This window comes from Dipodomys spectabilis, unplaced genomic scaffold, assembly GCF_019054845.1.
Source record: "Dipodomys spectabilis isolate Male_0828 unplaced genomic scaffold, ASM1905484v1 ptg000185l, whole genome shotgun sequence".
NCBI lineage: Eukaryota > Metazoa > Chordata > Mammalia > Rodentia > Heteromyidae > Dipodomys > Dipodomys spectabilis.
The window spans coordinates 765,821-783,263 of record NW_024870862.1 but is presented as its reverse complement, the minus strand read 5'-3'; the positions used below and the strand labels follow the sequence as shown (position 1 = coordinate 783,263).

Genomic DNA, 17,443 nt, shown 5'->3' with positions numbered 1-17,443 from the left:
TCTTGCTAGCTATATCCTTTGCCATGCAGAAGCTCTGCAATTTCATGCAATCCCATTTGCCCAAATTTTCTTTGATTTGTTGTGTTTCTGGGACTCTATTAAGGAAATTTTGGCTTGTGCCAATTAGACCTAGGGTTTCTCCTTTTCCATCCTGTAATGTTTTCAGAGTGTCTGATTTGACTCCAAGGTATTTGATCAATTTGGAGTTGATTCTGGTGCAGAGTGATATATAAGGATCTAGCTATTTTTCTGCAAGTAGTTAACCAATTTTTCCAGCACATCTACTGAAGAGGCTGTTAGATGTTGGAGGAAATGTGGACAGAAGGGAACCTTACTGCATTGTTAGTGGGAGAGTAAACTTGTTCAACCATGTTGAAAAGCAGTATGGAGGTTCCTCAAAAGACTCTACATAGATCTCCCCTATGACCCAGCAATCCCACTTTTGGGCGTTTCACCAAATGATCACAAATAAGACCACACTAAAGCTACCAGCACAACTATGTTTATTGCAGCATTATTTACCATAGCTAAGACATGAAACCAACCCACATGCCCCTCAGTAGATGAAGGGATCAAGAGAATGTGGTATATATACACAATGGAATTCTATGCCTCCATCAGAAAAAATGACATTGCCCCATTTGTTAGGAAATGGAAAGGCTAGGAAAAAATTCTATTAAGTGAAGTAAGCCAAGCCCAAAGAAACATAGGTTTCATGGTTAAACTTATTTGCAACAACTAGCATATGTCTGAGTCAAGCAGAAAAGGTCAGATAGGTTGATGTTAGGGACATGAACCTTAAGATATATATTCAAATGTTTTTAATGCGATTTTTTCTAACATATTTAAAGAATATTTCTTTGTTGCTTTGGATGTCCCTCCCCCACGGTATAACCCCTGCTTTCACTGTATTTGATGTTGATATAATTTGTGGGGGGGGGGGGTGGGAAAAAACAATTCGTTTAAATAAGGGTACGGGTGGACCCATTGCAACACTAATATGTACAAGTACTTATGTCGAAAAACGAACTTTACTACTTTGGTTGGGGGGAGTATTTGATATGGGGGACAAGGAGGATTGGAAGTTCTGGGAAGGAGAAACAAAGGAGGACGCTACAATGCTTGATAAGAAATGTACTCATTATCTTGTCCATGTAATTACAACCCCTCTGTACAGTATTTTCACAATAAAAAAGAAAAAATAATAAAAAGAACAAAATTTTTAAAAATATATAAAGTAATCTTGTAGAAGATTAAAAAAATAAAAGAAAAATAATTTTAGGTCACAGGTTAAAGTGTCTTATCCATTCCAATGATTCCTATGAGATAAAATTTATAGTAGAAGTAAAAGTGAAAAGGAACTCCTAGATATGTTATTTTACCATTTACAATGGCAAAGAATAATATCATGTTACTGTCATAACTCTTAAAGAATGCAAGGTTAACCGATGGTTGCTTTCATGTTCCCTCAAAACTAGTAGATCCTGAAGCATAATAGTAGCCCAGCAGAAATTCTAAGTAGCAGACATGGGGCATGGAAGAGAAAGAGAGGAAATGAGACAGAGTGAAAGAGAGAGAGAAATATCATAATATTGAAAGTGAATAATAGATAAACCAGAGCTGTATGAGAATATTCATACTGCTATCTTTAGACTCTATGTGTACATTTGTAGGTATTTGATATTTGTAATCCATCAACATGAAATATAAAGTTATGTTGATAAAAATAAAAGTGACTCAGAAGAAATTATAAATGCAAAAACGATCTTCACAGCAGCAAACTCTCAGAGATATTTCATGACTTTGAAAAGGATAAAGTGGCTGAAGTTACTATAAATTTAGAAGTACAACAATTCACAAAAATAGAAAAAGATATTTATATATTTCCTTATATAACCCAAAGCAAAAGGAAAATGTTGTTTAGATGATTTTTTTAAAAACACAGTCTCTCAAGTGCTAGGAAGTTGGCTCAGTGGTAGAGTGCTTGCCTTTCATGCATGAGGCCCTGGGTTTGATTCCTCAGCACCACATAAGTAGAAAATGATGGAAATGGTGCTCTGCCTCAAGTGTTAGCGCTAGCCTTGCCTGAGGAACAGCACTCAGGCCCCAGAGTTCAAGCCCCATGACCAACAAAGTCAAAATAAAACAAAACAAAACAAAACACAGTCTCTCACATTTGTGGCCTCAAATCTGTAATACTGTTGCTTCAACCTAGGGCTAAGATTTTAGTTGTGGACATGTATCAACTCTCCTGATTCAGACTCTACTTGATCATTTTTTAATAAATATTTTGTTCTTAATTTTCCTAGTTGTAAATTCACATGCACCTATAAAAAAAATGGTTTGACCACCCCAGTAACCTTCTCAAAGTACCTCCTAATGATGACTAACAAAAAGTTGTATTATATAACAAGTAAAACAATGCTACAAAGAAAACCAATAATTAAATAATGATTAATAAAATAAAAAACAAAACAATTACCAGTGTTTTTAGTATTTGAAGTGCACTACATATTAGATTTTCTATTTTCTCATATTCCTGTACATTTTAAACCGCCTAAGATTATGATGTTCAACAAGATTTTTATAGGCTATGAATAGTCTTCAAAGTTACACACTAAGGTTATTATTTATGGCTCATCTCATTATTTGTTTATGGCTTATATCATCTCTTGTTCCTCGCTAAAATATAAAGTAAGGAATCCCTAAATTTTAACAAGAACTGTGTAGTCTTAACCCTTCATTCTGCTTCTTCACACAAAGACTTTGCAACTTCTCATTAACAAAGTTTCTATAAATTCTGAAATGTACATACTTAGTACTATATGTCTGCTAACATAAATCTTAAATACATTATAGAAAATTTTATACCTGCCAAACAGTCCTAATTTTGGCATATAATCCTAAAATTAAATAGATATAAAACACTAAAATTTTTAACAACCCTTAACACTTGCTGCTGTGTTCATTATGACATGTGCCTTGTATAGAACAATTGAATTATTTCCCCTACACATCTCTTGAACCCCAAATATCTGGAATTATTTTGTTTTTGACATGTCCATCTTGACATTATTCTTAAATGTGTGCTTATGTAAGAAGTACATGGTTCTAAAATTTCACAATTCTTCTAAACTTACTTTTTGTTGAATTGCCTAGTTTAAGAAAATCAATTACACTTTATATATAAAAAATATTCTGTGCTCAATTCAGCATCACATAAACTAACATTGTAATGATACTGAGAAGATTAGCATGGCCCCTGCGCAAGGATGACAGGCAAATTCCTGAAGCATTCCATAGTTTTACAACAATAGATGCTGGAGGGGATGTGGACAGAAGGGAACCTTACTGCATTCTTGGTGGGAGTGTAAACTTTTTCAACCATTTTGGAAATTAGTATGGAGGTTCCTCAAATGACTCCACATAGATCTCCCCTATGATCCAGAAATCCCACTTTGGGGCATTTACCCAAATGATGACAAACAAGACCATACGAAAACTACCAGCACAACTACATTTATTGCAGCATTATTTAAGATAACTAAGATATGGAACCAACCCCGATGCTCCTCAGCAGAAGAATGGATCAAGAGGATGTGTTTTATATAAACAATGGAATTCTATGCCTCCATCAGAAAGAATGGCATCATCCAATTTGTTAGAAATTGGAAAGATATGGAAAAAATATTAAGTGAAGTAAGCCAAATCCAAAAGAACACAGGTCCCATGGTTTCCTTAATTTTCAATAACTAATATATGTATAGTATAAGCAGAAAAGGTCAAAAGGTATGTCCATATGACCAGATAACATAATGTTCCGGGAAATGAAACCCAAGATAGGGATACAAGAATTTTTCTCTTTTTTGCTATTGTTTCTAATGTACTTATAATGTGCAATGTGATTTTTTGTGTCTTTTTATAGGTTCCTCCCCATGCTATAACAACTGTTTTCACTGTATTTGAAGTTGATGCACCTATATCTTGTATATATGCTCTTCTAATTTGGGGAGAGGAAGGAAAAAAACAAAATGCCTAAATAGGGATACAGGTTGACCCATTGTAACAATGAGATGCACAAGACACTATGCTGAAAAATGAACGTTACAATTTAGGCAGGGGAAGGGGGGAGGGGAGTGCACTTGTGGAGGTGCGAGGGAAGGAATGGTAGGGGAAAAATAAAGGAGGAGGTAACAATGCTTGTTAGGAATTGCTCTCATTACCTAGCTCATGTAAATATGACACCTGTGTACAGTATTTTTACAATAACAAGTATAAAACTTTTCTAAGAGGGAGGAGTTTATTTCCTTTATTTTGCTTATATAATATCGTTAACAAAGAAATTAATGCAAAACACTGATATGAAGATATTTAGAATGGATGTATGTGTGTATGTGTGTGTGTGCACGCGTGCGCACAAGTAGCATGCATGTACAGGAAATTGCATTTCTGTTGGCATGCTCAGAATTTGAAATCGCAGCTTCAAGGTCTTGCTAGGCCTTTCCTCTCTAGATTGGTGAGCTACTATATAAGCTACATCTTCATTCTTGGCCCTATGCTAGTTCAATAAATTTTTGAAAAATTATCTCATGAATTTATTTTGCCCTGATTGGGTTCCAACTGTTATCCACAGATCTCGGGCTCCTGAGTAGATGTCCGGAGGAGTTAGGATTACAGGTGCGACCATCCAGCCCAAGGTTTTCAGAATAATTTCAAAAGTAGAAGAAAATTTACTTCACAGGGTCCTGTTTTATCATCTCCTACTTTGAAAGCATTTTGGGTGATTGTATATGAATTTTTTAGGTTTTTGATTCTTAAAAGTCAGTTAATGATAATATTTAAAAGTTTTAGTACTTTTTAAAAAGGAAACTGGAAGTTTCCTCAATTTATAAGCTCAACTCTCTACATGATACCCCAATCTCACCAACACAGTCTGTGTTGAAGACAAAATGTAACAGAAAACAATCACCATGGACATTAATTGCTATGCTATTATTTCTTGGACAATATGAATATTGAATTGAGAATGTAAGAGACTGGAGAGATTTTACCTACCTTTTGTGTACTGCTAAAAGGCTTTTGGAAACTTTGCCTCATTTCCTTTCTCATTGTATGTCTTTGGGTCATCTACTTAAGGCATTTAATTACAATTTTCCCAACACTAAAATGGTAATAACATTAGCATTATAACAAATATTATCTTAAGAATTAAGGGAAATAAAACTTGTGAAGTACTTAACCTAAACTTCTGTGAAGGAGCTTTGAGTTTAGCCAGCAGTTTTTTTTAAATACTAAATAGAATGCAATAAGCATTACAAAAACCATTACATGTAGTGAGAAACCAGAAGTAATGTTATCTATTGACCATGTTCTGCTTCCAAGGAAACCAGGGTGGTAACTTCTTATTCTGTAAATAAAACTGGTTATCTTATATCTTACGTCTTGGTAGTGTAAAAGTATCAGGGAAAGAATAATGAATGAATGTTGTAGACTGAGGTGAAGTCCATATGAAAATGTGAAAAACTGGTAAAACATAAAAGTACCTTCACGATATGTTGGGGTTTACATTTTAAGGAAGACCTAGAAGAATGAATTCTCTTTTTGATATCCTAGCATAGGTCCTTAGAAGTAGGAACTCTTTCTTCCTTCTTGTAGAGGCATCATCAGATGAGAGGAACTGTATTTTTTTTGTTTGCTTCCTCCCATTTATTCTTCAGTTTGAAATCTGAACTACTTGAGACTGAAAGAGAGCAAGGGAAATTAGACACATAGACTTTGGAAAGAACAATTAACATAAAATAAATAAAATGCACATAGCCTTGTTAAAGGTCTAACTAAATTGAATTATATGGTCTCAAGCATTAACAGAAAATGATTTAAGCAATATCATTTTATTGAAAATTGAAAAATATTAGGAGTGGCTTAATATTTTTCTATCTACTACCTTGAATTAATTACTGATTTTGTATGGAGAGATTAAAGATGAGATTAACAAGAAACTTGATTAAAATTGGACAAAAGTTCTGAATAGACATCTTTTCATAAAGCCCTGAAAATCGCCAGTGGGCTAACAAAGTTGTGTTTAATACAACTTCTATGCTGGCTTAATGGTTTGTGAACTGAAATCATTAGAGAAATGTAATTCAAAATTACTATGATAAGGAGTTCCGGAAAGATGGCGGAGGAGAAGCTGGAGGCTAAACAAGCTCTCGCAGAGAAAGGAGTTTTATATAATTTTTTTCAAATTTAATTTTTTTTGTGAACATACTGTACAGAGGGGTTACAATTACATGGGCAGGATAATGCGTACATTTCTTATCAAACATTTCAGCCTCCTCCTTTGTTTACCCTTCACATCCCTTCCCAATCTCCCCCCTACCCTCCCACCTAATCCTCCCCCCTCCCCCCCCACACCAACGTTGTAAAGCTCGTTTTCTACATGACAACTTGTACTTCTCATTGTTGCAACAGGTCCACCTGTATCCTTAAACGACTTGTTTTTCCCCATCTCCTCCACAAGTTATACTGATATAAAATATAGTGAAAGCAGGGGTTATACTGTGGGGGAGGAACATACAAAGCAACAAAGAAATAATATTATAAATGCATTAGAAACAAATGCATGAAATAAAAAACCATTAAAATACCTATCTAAGGGTTCATTTTCCTAACATCACATTATCTGACCTTTTCCGCTTGACTCATACATATACTAGATATTGCAAATAAGGGAAACCATGGGACCTATGTTTCATTGGGCTTGCTTCACTTAATATAATTTTTTCCAAGTTTTTCCATTTCCTAACAAATGGGGCAATGTCGTTCTATCTGATGGAGGCATAGAATTCCATTGTGTATATATACCACATTTTCTTGATCCATTCATCTACTGAGGGGCATCTGGGTTGGTTCCATATCTTAGCTATGGTAAATAATGCTGCAATAAACATAGTTGTGCTGGTCGCTTTAGTGTGGTCTTGTTTGTAAACATTTGGGTAAATGCCCAAAAGTGGGATTGCTGGGTCATAGGGGAGGTCTATGTGAAGTCTTTTCACGAACCTTCATACTGCTTTCCAAAGTAGTTGAACAAGTTTACACTCCCACCAACAATGCAGTAAGGTTCCCTTCTGTCCACATCCCCTCCTACATCTGTTGTTGTTAGAGTTCTTGATTATAGCCATTCTAACTGGGATGAGGTGGTATCTCAATGTTGTTTTGATTTGCATTTCTTTTATGGCTAGGGAGATTGAGCATTTTTCTTCCTGTGTCAATTGGCCATCCTTCTTTCTTCTTCAGAGAAGTTTCTCTTCAAGTCTTTAGCCCACTTATTTATTGGGCAGTTGTTTCTTTGAGGATTTGTTGTTGGGGGATTTAATTTTTTGAGTTCCAAGTATATTTTAGATATGAGACCCTTGTCTGTTGTATGGCTAGTGAAGATCTTCTCCCAATCTGTATGCTTTCTGTTGATCTTGCTAGCTATGTCCTTTGCCATGCAGAAGTTCTGCAACTTCATACAATCCCATTTGTCCAACCTTTCTTTCTGGGAAGATGTCGGAGGAGAAGCTGGAATCTAAACAAGCTCTCGCATAGAAAGCAGTTTTAGAGTTCCAGTGAACATTCCTAAGCCAGAGAATCACACCAAGTGTGCCATCACAGGACAGAGAGTCAGGCCAGAGAGAGAAAGGAGTTTTAGAGTTCCAGCGAACAGACTTAAGCCAGAGAAACACACCAAGTGTACCATCACAGTTCAGAGAGTTAGGCCAGAGAGGGAAAATCCAGGCAAGGAGGCAGATCTGAGCACTTGCTAGCAGCCGCCACTGCTGGCTACAGTGGTGGTGGAGGTGGCAATAGCCGCCATACCTGCAACACAGAGAGTCCAGGACAAAGGAGCCAGACATGGCGCGCGAGTGTATTCTACTGAACACCAACAAGAACCGACAAGGAGCAGACATCTTCATCCTGCAGTTCACAGACCAGAGATGACCCAGGAACCAAAATGCGGTGTGAGTAGAAGCCTAACGTCCTCACTCCTTCTCAGGGAGCAGAGGAGGGAAGGCCACCCCTCCCCGCCATTACAGGAGATCTCCATGTTTGATACTGACAAAGCTTGGCTGACCTGCTAGCTCAAACACAGGCCTTGGAAGAAAACTAGAGTCATTTAGCAGGTCACAAGATCCTAAAGTGACATGGCAAACTCAGCTCCATCCAGGGAAAAGTCATCCAGCTCGGGCTGCCAGCCCCAGGAGTGGGTTTCTTCACTGGGTAATCAGAGCCAGAGGCTGCCCCTCTCTTTAGCAGCATGGACAATCCATTGAAATTCAGTAAACATAAACCCTGAGAGTGGCTCGAGGCTGGGCTCTGTGAGTCTCTCACAAAGTCTCCTCAGGGAAAAGCTACTGTTTGCTGAAAGGCCTCAACTCTACCCAGAACCTAGCCTCATCAGAGCATCTACAAACATGAGGAAAAAGCCATCTCCCTCTTTTGTGATACTCAAAGCAGATCTCCCTCCCATTGAACTAGCCAGGGGAGAGGATCACAAAATATTTTGTACACATAGCATTTTTCTGCCTGTTCAAACAAACTGCTTAAGAAACCAACTAAGCCACAGGAAAATCAAATACCACAAGCAGACCAGAGACTCCAACAAGAGGCTGGTTATGGACACAAGGGATATAAAAGATCTTCCCACCACTCCCAAAAAAATCAAAGAACTTGTTTTTTCTCTGTTTCTTCTTCTTCTTTTTTTTTTTTTTGGTTCCTTTTATAAAAATATTTTTCTTCTAAAACTTTTTTTTTTAATTTTTAATTTTTACCATTTTGAAAAAAAATTCTATACTAGTAACTTTTTTCTCTTCCTCTTATAATTTTTATTTTAGGGGTATATGTGTGTGTGCGTTTTTCTTTCTTTTTTGTTCTTTCTTTTCAAAAAATATTTTTGTTTTTTGTTTAGCTCTACTGAATGTCTGATTTTTTTTCTTTTTTGCTCGTTTTTTTCACCTTTTCTGCTCTTTTGCTCTTCTTTGTGTGACTTAATTGTTGTTCTGCACATCCTCAGATATACCCATAGTCGATTATTAGACTTTATCCCCCATTGTGTACACATTTAATCCACAAATTTATTACTCAATTCAAAGCCTCTTAGACTTAAATTCCTAGCAGTATTACCTCTTTATACCTATATAATATTTTAAGTATTTTTATTTTTAAGGTTTTCATGTCTCCTTTATATCCCTCCCGTTCTCTCATTATACCCATGTTCTTCTCTGAATATTTCATTTTCAATCTGCATATTTTTAATCATTACACTTTTTATTTTTTTATTTTTGCTTTTCTATTTTTTCTTGTCTCTTTTTTCTCTTTCTCTTTCTTCTTTTTTTCTCTCTCTACTTTTATCCTATCCAACCTCTTTCCCACTTTGCTATTAGGACTTAGTTAAGTAAACTCTCCCTGTTCCTTCCCATATTTCTCTTTTCCTATTTTTACCCACATGTCTCCCTAAAACTAATAATTTCTGGTTTTCCAAATTCTACTTTGCGGTTTGTAGCCCATTATTATATAGTTGTTTGATGTTGAATAGGTATATCTGTTGAACTCATGACAATCATGGGACAGGACAGATAATGAATAATCCAGAGAAGAGTTCTCAAATAGCTCTACAAACACTACTGGCAAACATGGTAAATGAAAAGATGGAAAACATACAAAAGGAGTTTGTATGAGCGTGATAGAGAGAGAGAGGAGGCAAACGAAAGGTCAATACTGGAAAAGATTGAAAACATACAAAGGAATCTATATGAGCATGATAAGGAGAGAGAGGAGGAAAACCAAAGGTTAATACCGGAATATCATGAGCGTGAGGAAGCTACTCTAAAACTGATACAGGAATTGCATGAGCAGCATGAGAACACTCAAAGAGAACTTCACAAATGGCATGAAAGTGAGGAAGCTAAGCAAAGAGAAATAAAGGAATTGAGAGAGCAGGATGAGAATACACAAAGATCACTAAAGGCATTCATGGAATCCATTAAGGAAGAGCTGAAGAATGTCAGGGAGACCAAGGAAACCATAAACAATCACCTAAGTGATTTGAGAATAAACACTGAACACCAAATTAAGGAAGTAAAGAAGTCCATACAAGATCTAAAACAAAGCTTCAACGAAGAATTTGAAGCCATCAAAGCTGACCAATTAGAAGGAAAAGAAATGAAAAACCAAGCAGAAAGCCTTGAGAGCAGGTTAGACCATGCAGAAGATCGAATCTCGGGGATTGAAGACAGCCTAGAAATTATAGAGAAAGAACATACAACCATACAAGACAAGTCCAAGAAATATGATAGATCTATCCAACACTTGGAAGACACCATCAGAAGGCCTAATCTAAGGATAATGGGTGTAGAGGAGCACCTAGAAACAGAAGTTAATGGTCTAGGAAATTTGTTTAACAGGATCCTAGCAGAGAACATCCCAAACATACAAAAAGATAGGCCTATTCAGATACAAGAAGCTTTTAGAACCCCAAATAGACCAGACCAGAATCTGACATCCCACCATCACATTATAATCCACATAGGATCAACTCAGACCAAGGAAAAGATCCTTAAAGCTGTCAGGGAGAAAAGGTTAATCACCTATAAAGGGAAACCAATTAGAATCACCTCAGATTTCTCAGCAGAGATAATCAAAGCAAAAAGAGCCTGGAATGATGTATGCCATGCCCTAAAAACAAACAACTATCAACCAAGAATACTGTACCCAGCTAAACTCTCCTTCATAACTGAAGGCCAAATAAAAACCTTCCATAGCAAAGAAAAATTGAAACAATACATCTCCACCAAACCAGCCCTTCAAAAGATTCTTAAAGATGTCCTACACATAGAAAACCAACAAGACCACAATAAAGGCCAAGAAACTGCACCCAAAATGAGAAACAAAGAACCATAGGAAGAACCCAGTTTCGCTGCCCCCAAGAAGGTGGATAACATGGCAGGAACTCCCAAATAACTCTCAGTCCTTTCTCTTAACGTTAAAGGACTGAACTCTCCAATTAAGCGACATAGACTGTCTAGTTGGATAAAAAAAACAAGACTCTTCTATCTGCTGTCTTCAGGAGTCACATCTTGCCCGTAAAAACAAACACATTTTCAATGTTAAAGGTTGGAACAAAATCTACCAAGCAAACGGCCCCCATAAACAGGCGGGAGTTTGAAACCTAATATCAGATTAAATAGACTTCAAATTAAAATTCGTGAGAAGAGATAAAGAAGGTCGCTACATACTAATTAAGGGATCTCTCTTTCAGGAGGATATTACATTTCTGAATATCTACTCGACAAACAATGGAGCACACAAATTTATCAAAGAAACACTACTTTCCCTCAAATCCCATATAGATCCAAAGACATTAATTTTTGAGTATTTTAACACACCACTCACCCCACTAGATAGATCAACTCGGCAAAAACTCAACAGAGAAACCGCAGATCTAAACAGCTGCATAGATCAACTAGACTTAACAGACATCTACCGAACATTTCACCCAGCAGCATCAGAATACACGTTTTTCTCAGCAGCACATGGAACGTTTTCTAAAATAGACCACATTTTAGGCCACAAAGCAAACTTGTCTAAATTCAGAAACATTGAAGTTATACCTTACATTCTCTCTGACCACAAGGGAATAAAATTAGAACTCAACACCAAAAGCCACCAAAGAAATTCCAGTATCACATGGAGGCTGAACGACACACTGCTGAATCATGACTGGGTCATGGAAGAGATTAGAAAGGAAATTCAAATGTTCATGCTATTCAAAAAAAATGAACACACAAACTACCAGCTCCTCTGGGACACAGCAAAGGCAGTACTCAGAGGCAAGTTTATAGCTCTGAGCTCCTACATCAACAAATTGGAGAGATCTGAAACAAACAATTTAATGACACATCTAAACCTCCTTGAAAAAGAGCAGCAAGATAAACCCCAATCCAGTAGGCAGAAAGAAATAATTAAAATTAAATCAGAATTAAATGAATTAGAATCCAAAAAAACTATAGAAAGAATCAACAAAACAAAGAGTTGGTTCTTCGAAAAACTTAACAAAATTGACAGACCCTTAGCAAATCTTATCAGAATGAGAAGAGAACACACCCAAATTAATAAACTCAGAGATGAGAATGGAAACATCACCACAGAAAAACCAAGATTCAGAACATTATAAGGGAATACTTCTCAAAACTTTATGCTAATAACTTTGAGAACTTGACAGAAATGGACCTTTTCCTAGCAAATATTGACATGCCAAAACTAAACCAAGATGAGTTAAACCATCTTAACAGGCCCATATCAAGCATTGAAATAGAAACAGCAATAAGAGACCTCCCAGCTAAGAAAAGTCCAGGACCAGATGGTTTTACAGCGGAATTTTACAAGGCCTTCAAAGCAGAGCTCACACCAATACTCCTCCAACTCGTCAATGAAATTGAAAGAGAAAGCTCACTACGGAACACATTCTATGAAGCCATCATAACCCTCATCCCAAAACCAGGCAGGGACTCATCAAAGAAAGAGAACTATAGACCCATTTCTTTGATGAACATTGATGCACATGGTTATCTCAATAGATGCAGAAAAAGCATTCCACAAGATCCAACACCCCTTCATGATGAAAGTTTTGGAAAAATTAGGCATCCATGGATCATTCCTCAATACAATAAAGGCTATATATGACAAACCTACAGCCAGCATTATACTCAATGGTGAAAAAATAAAACCATTTCCTCTTAACTCAGGAACAAGACAAGGATGTCCATTCTCTCCACTTCTCCTCAATCTAGTATTAGAATGCCTAGCTACAGCAATAAGACAAGATGCAGACATAAAGGGGATCCAAATAGGGAAAGAAGAAATACAACTCTCCCTCTTTGCAGATGACATGATCTTGTATTTAAAGAATCCCATAGACTCCACTCCCAAATTACTCAAGCTGATTCAAAACTTTGGCAAAGTATCAGGTTATAAAATTAACCCCCAAAAATCAATGGCTTTTCTGTATGCCAACAATGAGAAAAGTGTGGCTGAAATTAGTAAAGCAACTCCATTTGTAATAGCCCAACAACAAATAAAATACCTAGGAATTAACTTAACCAAAGAAGTGAAGGACCTCTATGATGAAAACTTTAAAATCTTGAAAAAGGAAATCAACAAAGAATTTAAAAATGGCAAAACCTCCCATGCTCCTGGATTGGAAAGATTAACATCGTGAAAATGGCAATACTTCCCAAGGCTATCTACAAATTCAATGCAATACCTATCAAAATTCTAACCTCATTCTTCAAGGAAATAGAAGAGGCAATCCAAAAATTCATATGGAACAACAAAAGACCCCGAATAGCAAAAACGCTCCTCAACGGAAAGAACACTGCTGGAGGAATATCAATACCAAATTTCAAACTCTACTACAAAGCCATAGTAATCAAAACAGCTTGGTATTGGCATACGAACAGACCTCAGGACCAATGGAATAGAATTGAAAACCCAGAAATGAACCCACAGATCTATGGCCATCTAATTTTTGATAAGGGAGCTAAAACAATAGAATGGAAGAAAGACAGCCTCTTCAGTAAATGGTGTTGGCAAAATTGGTTAACTAGATGTAGAAAACTAAAGCTAGATCCTTATATATCACCCTGCACAAGAATTAACTCCAAATGGATCAAAGACCTCGAAGTCAAAGCAGACACTCTGAAAACATTACAGGATGGAATAGGAGAAACCCTAGGTCTCCTTGGCTCAGGCCGAAATTTTCTGAATACAGACCCGGAAACACAACAAATCAAAGAAAGATTGGACAAATGGGATTGCATAAAGTTGCAGAGCTTCTGCATGGCAGAGGACATAGCTAGCAAGATCAATAGAAAGCCCACGGATTGGGAGAAGATCTTTACTAGCCATACAACGGACAAGGGTCTCATATCTAAAATATACTAGGAACTCAAAAAATTAAATCCCCCAACAACAAATCCTCAAAGAAACAACTGCCCAATAAATAAGTGGGCTAAAGACTTAAAGAGAAACTTCTCTGAAGAAGAAAGAAGGATGGCCAATAGACACATGAAGAAATGCTCAATCTCCCTAGCCATAAAAGAAATGCAAATCAAAGCAACTTTGAGATACTACCTCACTCCAGTTAGAATGGCAAAAATCAAGAACTCTAACAACAGATGCTGGAGGGGAAGTGGACAAAAGGGAACCTTACTTCATTGTTGGTGGGAATGTTAACTTGTTCAACCACTTTGGAAAGCAGTATGGAGGTTCCTCAAAAGACTTCACATAGAGCTCCCCTATGACCCAGCAATCCCACTTTTGGGCATTTACCCAAATGTTTACAAACAAGACCACACTAAAGCGACCAGCACAACTATGTTTATTGCAGCTAAGATGCAGCTATGTTTATTTACCATAGCTAAGATGTGGAACCAACCCAGATGCCCTTCAGTAGATGAATGGATCAAGAAAATGTGATATATATACACAATGGAATTCTATGCCTCCATCAGAAAGAATGACATTGCTCCATTTGTTAGGAAATGGAAAAACTTGGAAAAAATTATATTAAGTGAAGTTAGCCAGGTCCAAAGAAGCATAGGTCCCATGGTTTCCCTTATTTGCAATATCTAGTATATGTATGAGTCAAGCGGAAAAAGTCAGATAATGTGATGTTAGGAAAATGAACCCTTAGATAGGTATTTTAATGGTTTTTTTTCTTTCATGCATGTGTTTCTAACGCATTTATAATATTATTTCTTTGTTGCTTTGTATGTCTCTCCCCCACAGTATATTCCCCGTTTTCAATATATTTGATGTCAGTATAACTTGTGGAGGAGATGGGGAAAAACAAGCCGTTTAAGGATTCAGGTGGACCTGTTGCAACAATGAGAAGTACAAATTGTCATGTCAAAAACGAGCTTTACAATGTCGGTGGGGGTGGAGGGGGGAGGCTGGGAAGGGAGGTGAAGGGTAAACAAAGGAGGAGGCTGCAATGTTTTGTAAGAAATGTGTGCATTATCCTGCCCATTCAATTGTAACCCCTCTGTAGTATTTTCACAAATAAAATAAAATAAAATAAATAAAAAATAAAAAAATAAAGAAGAAACAAGAAATCTCTTTTTAAAAATTATTAAAAAAAAGAAAATTAAAAGGGAATATTTCTCAAAAATTTATGCTAATAAGTTTGAGAACTTGGCAGAAATGGGGACCTTTTCCTAGCAAATATTGACATGCCAAAATTTAACCAAGATGAGTGAAACCATCCTTAAAGGTCCAGACCAGCATTGAAATAGAAACAGCTATAAGAGACCTCCCATCTAAGAAAAGTCCAGGACCAGATGGTTTTACAGCAGAATTCTACCAGGCCTTCAAAGCAGAGCTCACACCAATACTCCTCCAATTCTCCAATGAAATTGAAAGAGAAAGTTCACTACCAAACACATTCTATGAAGCTATCATATCCCTCATCCCAAATCCAGGCAGGGACTCATCAAGAAAGAGGACTACAGACACATTTCTTTGATGAACATTGATGTAAAACTTCTCAACAAAATTTTGGCCAATCCACTTCAACAGTTCATCCAAAAAATCATACACCATGATCAAACAGGATTCATTTCAGGGATGCAAAGCTGCTTCAAAATACGCAAATCAATTAACATAATTCATCACATCAATAGGAGCAAGGTTAAGAACCACATGGTTATCTCAATCGATGCAGAAAAAGCATTTGAGAAGATCCAGCACCCCTTTATGATGAAGATTTTGGAAAAATTAGGAATCCATGAACATTCCTTAATACAATAATAATTCCTTAATACAGCATTACACTTAATATTGAAAAACTAAAGCCATTTCCTCTTAACTGAGATACAAGACAAGGACGTCCACTCTCTCCACTTCTCTTCAACCTAGTATTAGAATGCCTAGCTACAGCAACAAGATAAGATGCAAACATAAAAGGGATCCAAACAGCCTAAGAAGAAGTAAATACTCCCTCTTTGCAAATGACATGATCTTGTATTTCAAGAATCCCATAGACTCCACTCCCAAATTACTCAGGCTGATTCAAAATTTGGCAAAATAGCAGGGTATAAAATTAACCCTCAAAAATCAATGGCTTTTCTGAATGCCAAAAATGAGGAAAGTATGGCTGAATGTAGGAAAGCAACTCCATTCGTAATAGCCCCACAAAACATAAAATACATAGGAATTAACTTAAGCAAAGAAGTGAAGGACCTCTATGATGAAAACTTTAAAAACTTGAAAAAGGATATCAAAACAGAACTTAGAAAGTGGCAAAAACTCCCATGCTCCTGGACTGGAATGATCAGCATCGTGAAAATGGCAATACTTCCCAAGGCTATCTACAAATTCAATGAGATACCCATCAAAATTCAAAACTCATTCCTCAAGGAAATAGAAGAGGCAATCCAAAAATTCATATGGAACAATAAAAGATCAAAAATAGCAAAAATGATCCTCAACAGAGAGAACACTGCTGGAGGAATATCAATACCAAAATTCAAACTCTACTATAAAGCCATAGTAATCAAAACAGCTAGGTACTGGCACAAGAACAGACTTCAGGACCAATGGAATAAATTGAAAACCCAGAAATGAACCTACAGACCTATAGCCATCTAATTTTTGATAAGGGAGCTAAAAAAGTAGAATGGAAGAAAGACAACCTCTTCAGTAAATGGTGCTGGCAAAATTGGTTAACAATTTGGAGAAAACTAAACCAAGATCCTTATACATCACCCAACACCAGAATCAACTCCAAATGGATCAAAGACCTCAGAGTCAAAGCAGACACTCTGAAAACTTTAAAGGATGAAATAGGAGAAACCGTAGGGTCTCCTTGGCGCAGGCCGAAATTTTCTTTTAATAGTGACCCAGAAACACAACAAATCAAATAAAGGTTGGACAAATGGGATTTCATGAAGTTGCAGAGTTTCTGCATGGCAAATGACATAGCTAGCAAGATCAATAGAAAGCCCACAAATTAGGAGAAGATCTTCACTAGCAATACAACAGACAAGGGTCTCATATCTAAAATATACTTGGAATTAAAAAAATTAAATCCTCCAACAACAAATCCTCAAAGAAACAATTGCCCGATATATAAGTGGGCTAAATATTTAAAGAGAAACTTCTCTGAAGAGGAAAGAAGAATGGCAAATAGACACATGAAGAAAAGTTCAACCTCCCTAGCAATAAAAGAAATGCAAATCAAAACAACATTGATATAACACCTCACACCAGTTAGAATTGCTAAAATAAAGAACTCTATTAACAACAGATGCTGGAGGGGATGTGGACAGAAGGGAATTTACTTCATTTTGGGTGGGAGTGTAAACTTGTTCAACCACTTTGGAAAGTAGTATGGAGGTTCCTC

The 17,443-nt window shown here is 36.6% G+C and overlaps 1 non-coding gene across 1 annotated transcript; it reads left to right on the top strand.

Moving 5' to 3' along the window:
• The first annotated feature begins 3,200 nt into the window (after positions 1-3,200).
• LOC122121159 lies at positions 3,201-3,307 on the top strand. Its single transcript, XR_006149897.1, has one exon. It is a non-coding gene; the product is annotated as a U6 spliceosomal RNA (small nuclear RNA).
• Positions 3,308-17,443: the final 14,136 nt, after the last annotated feature.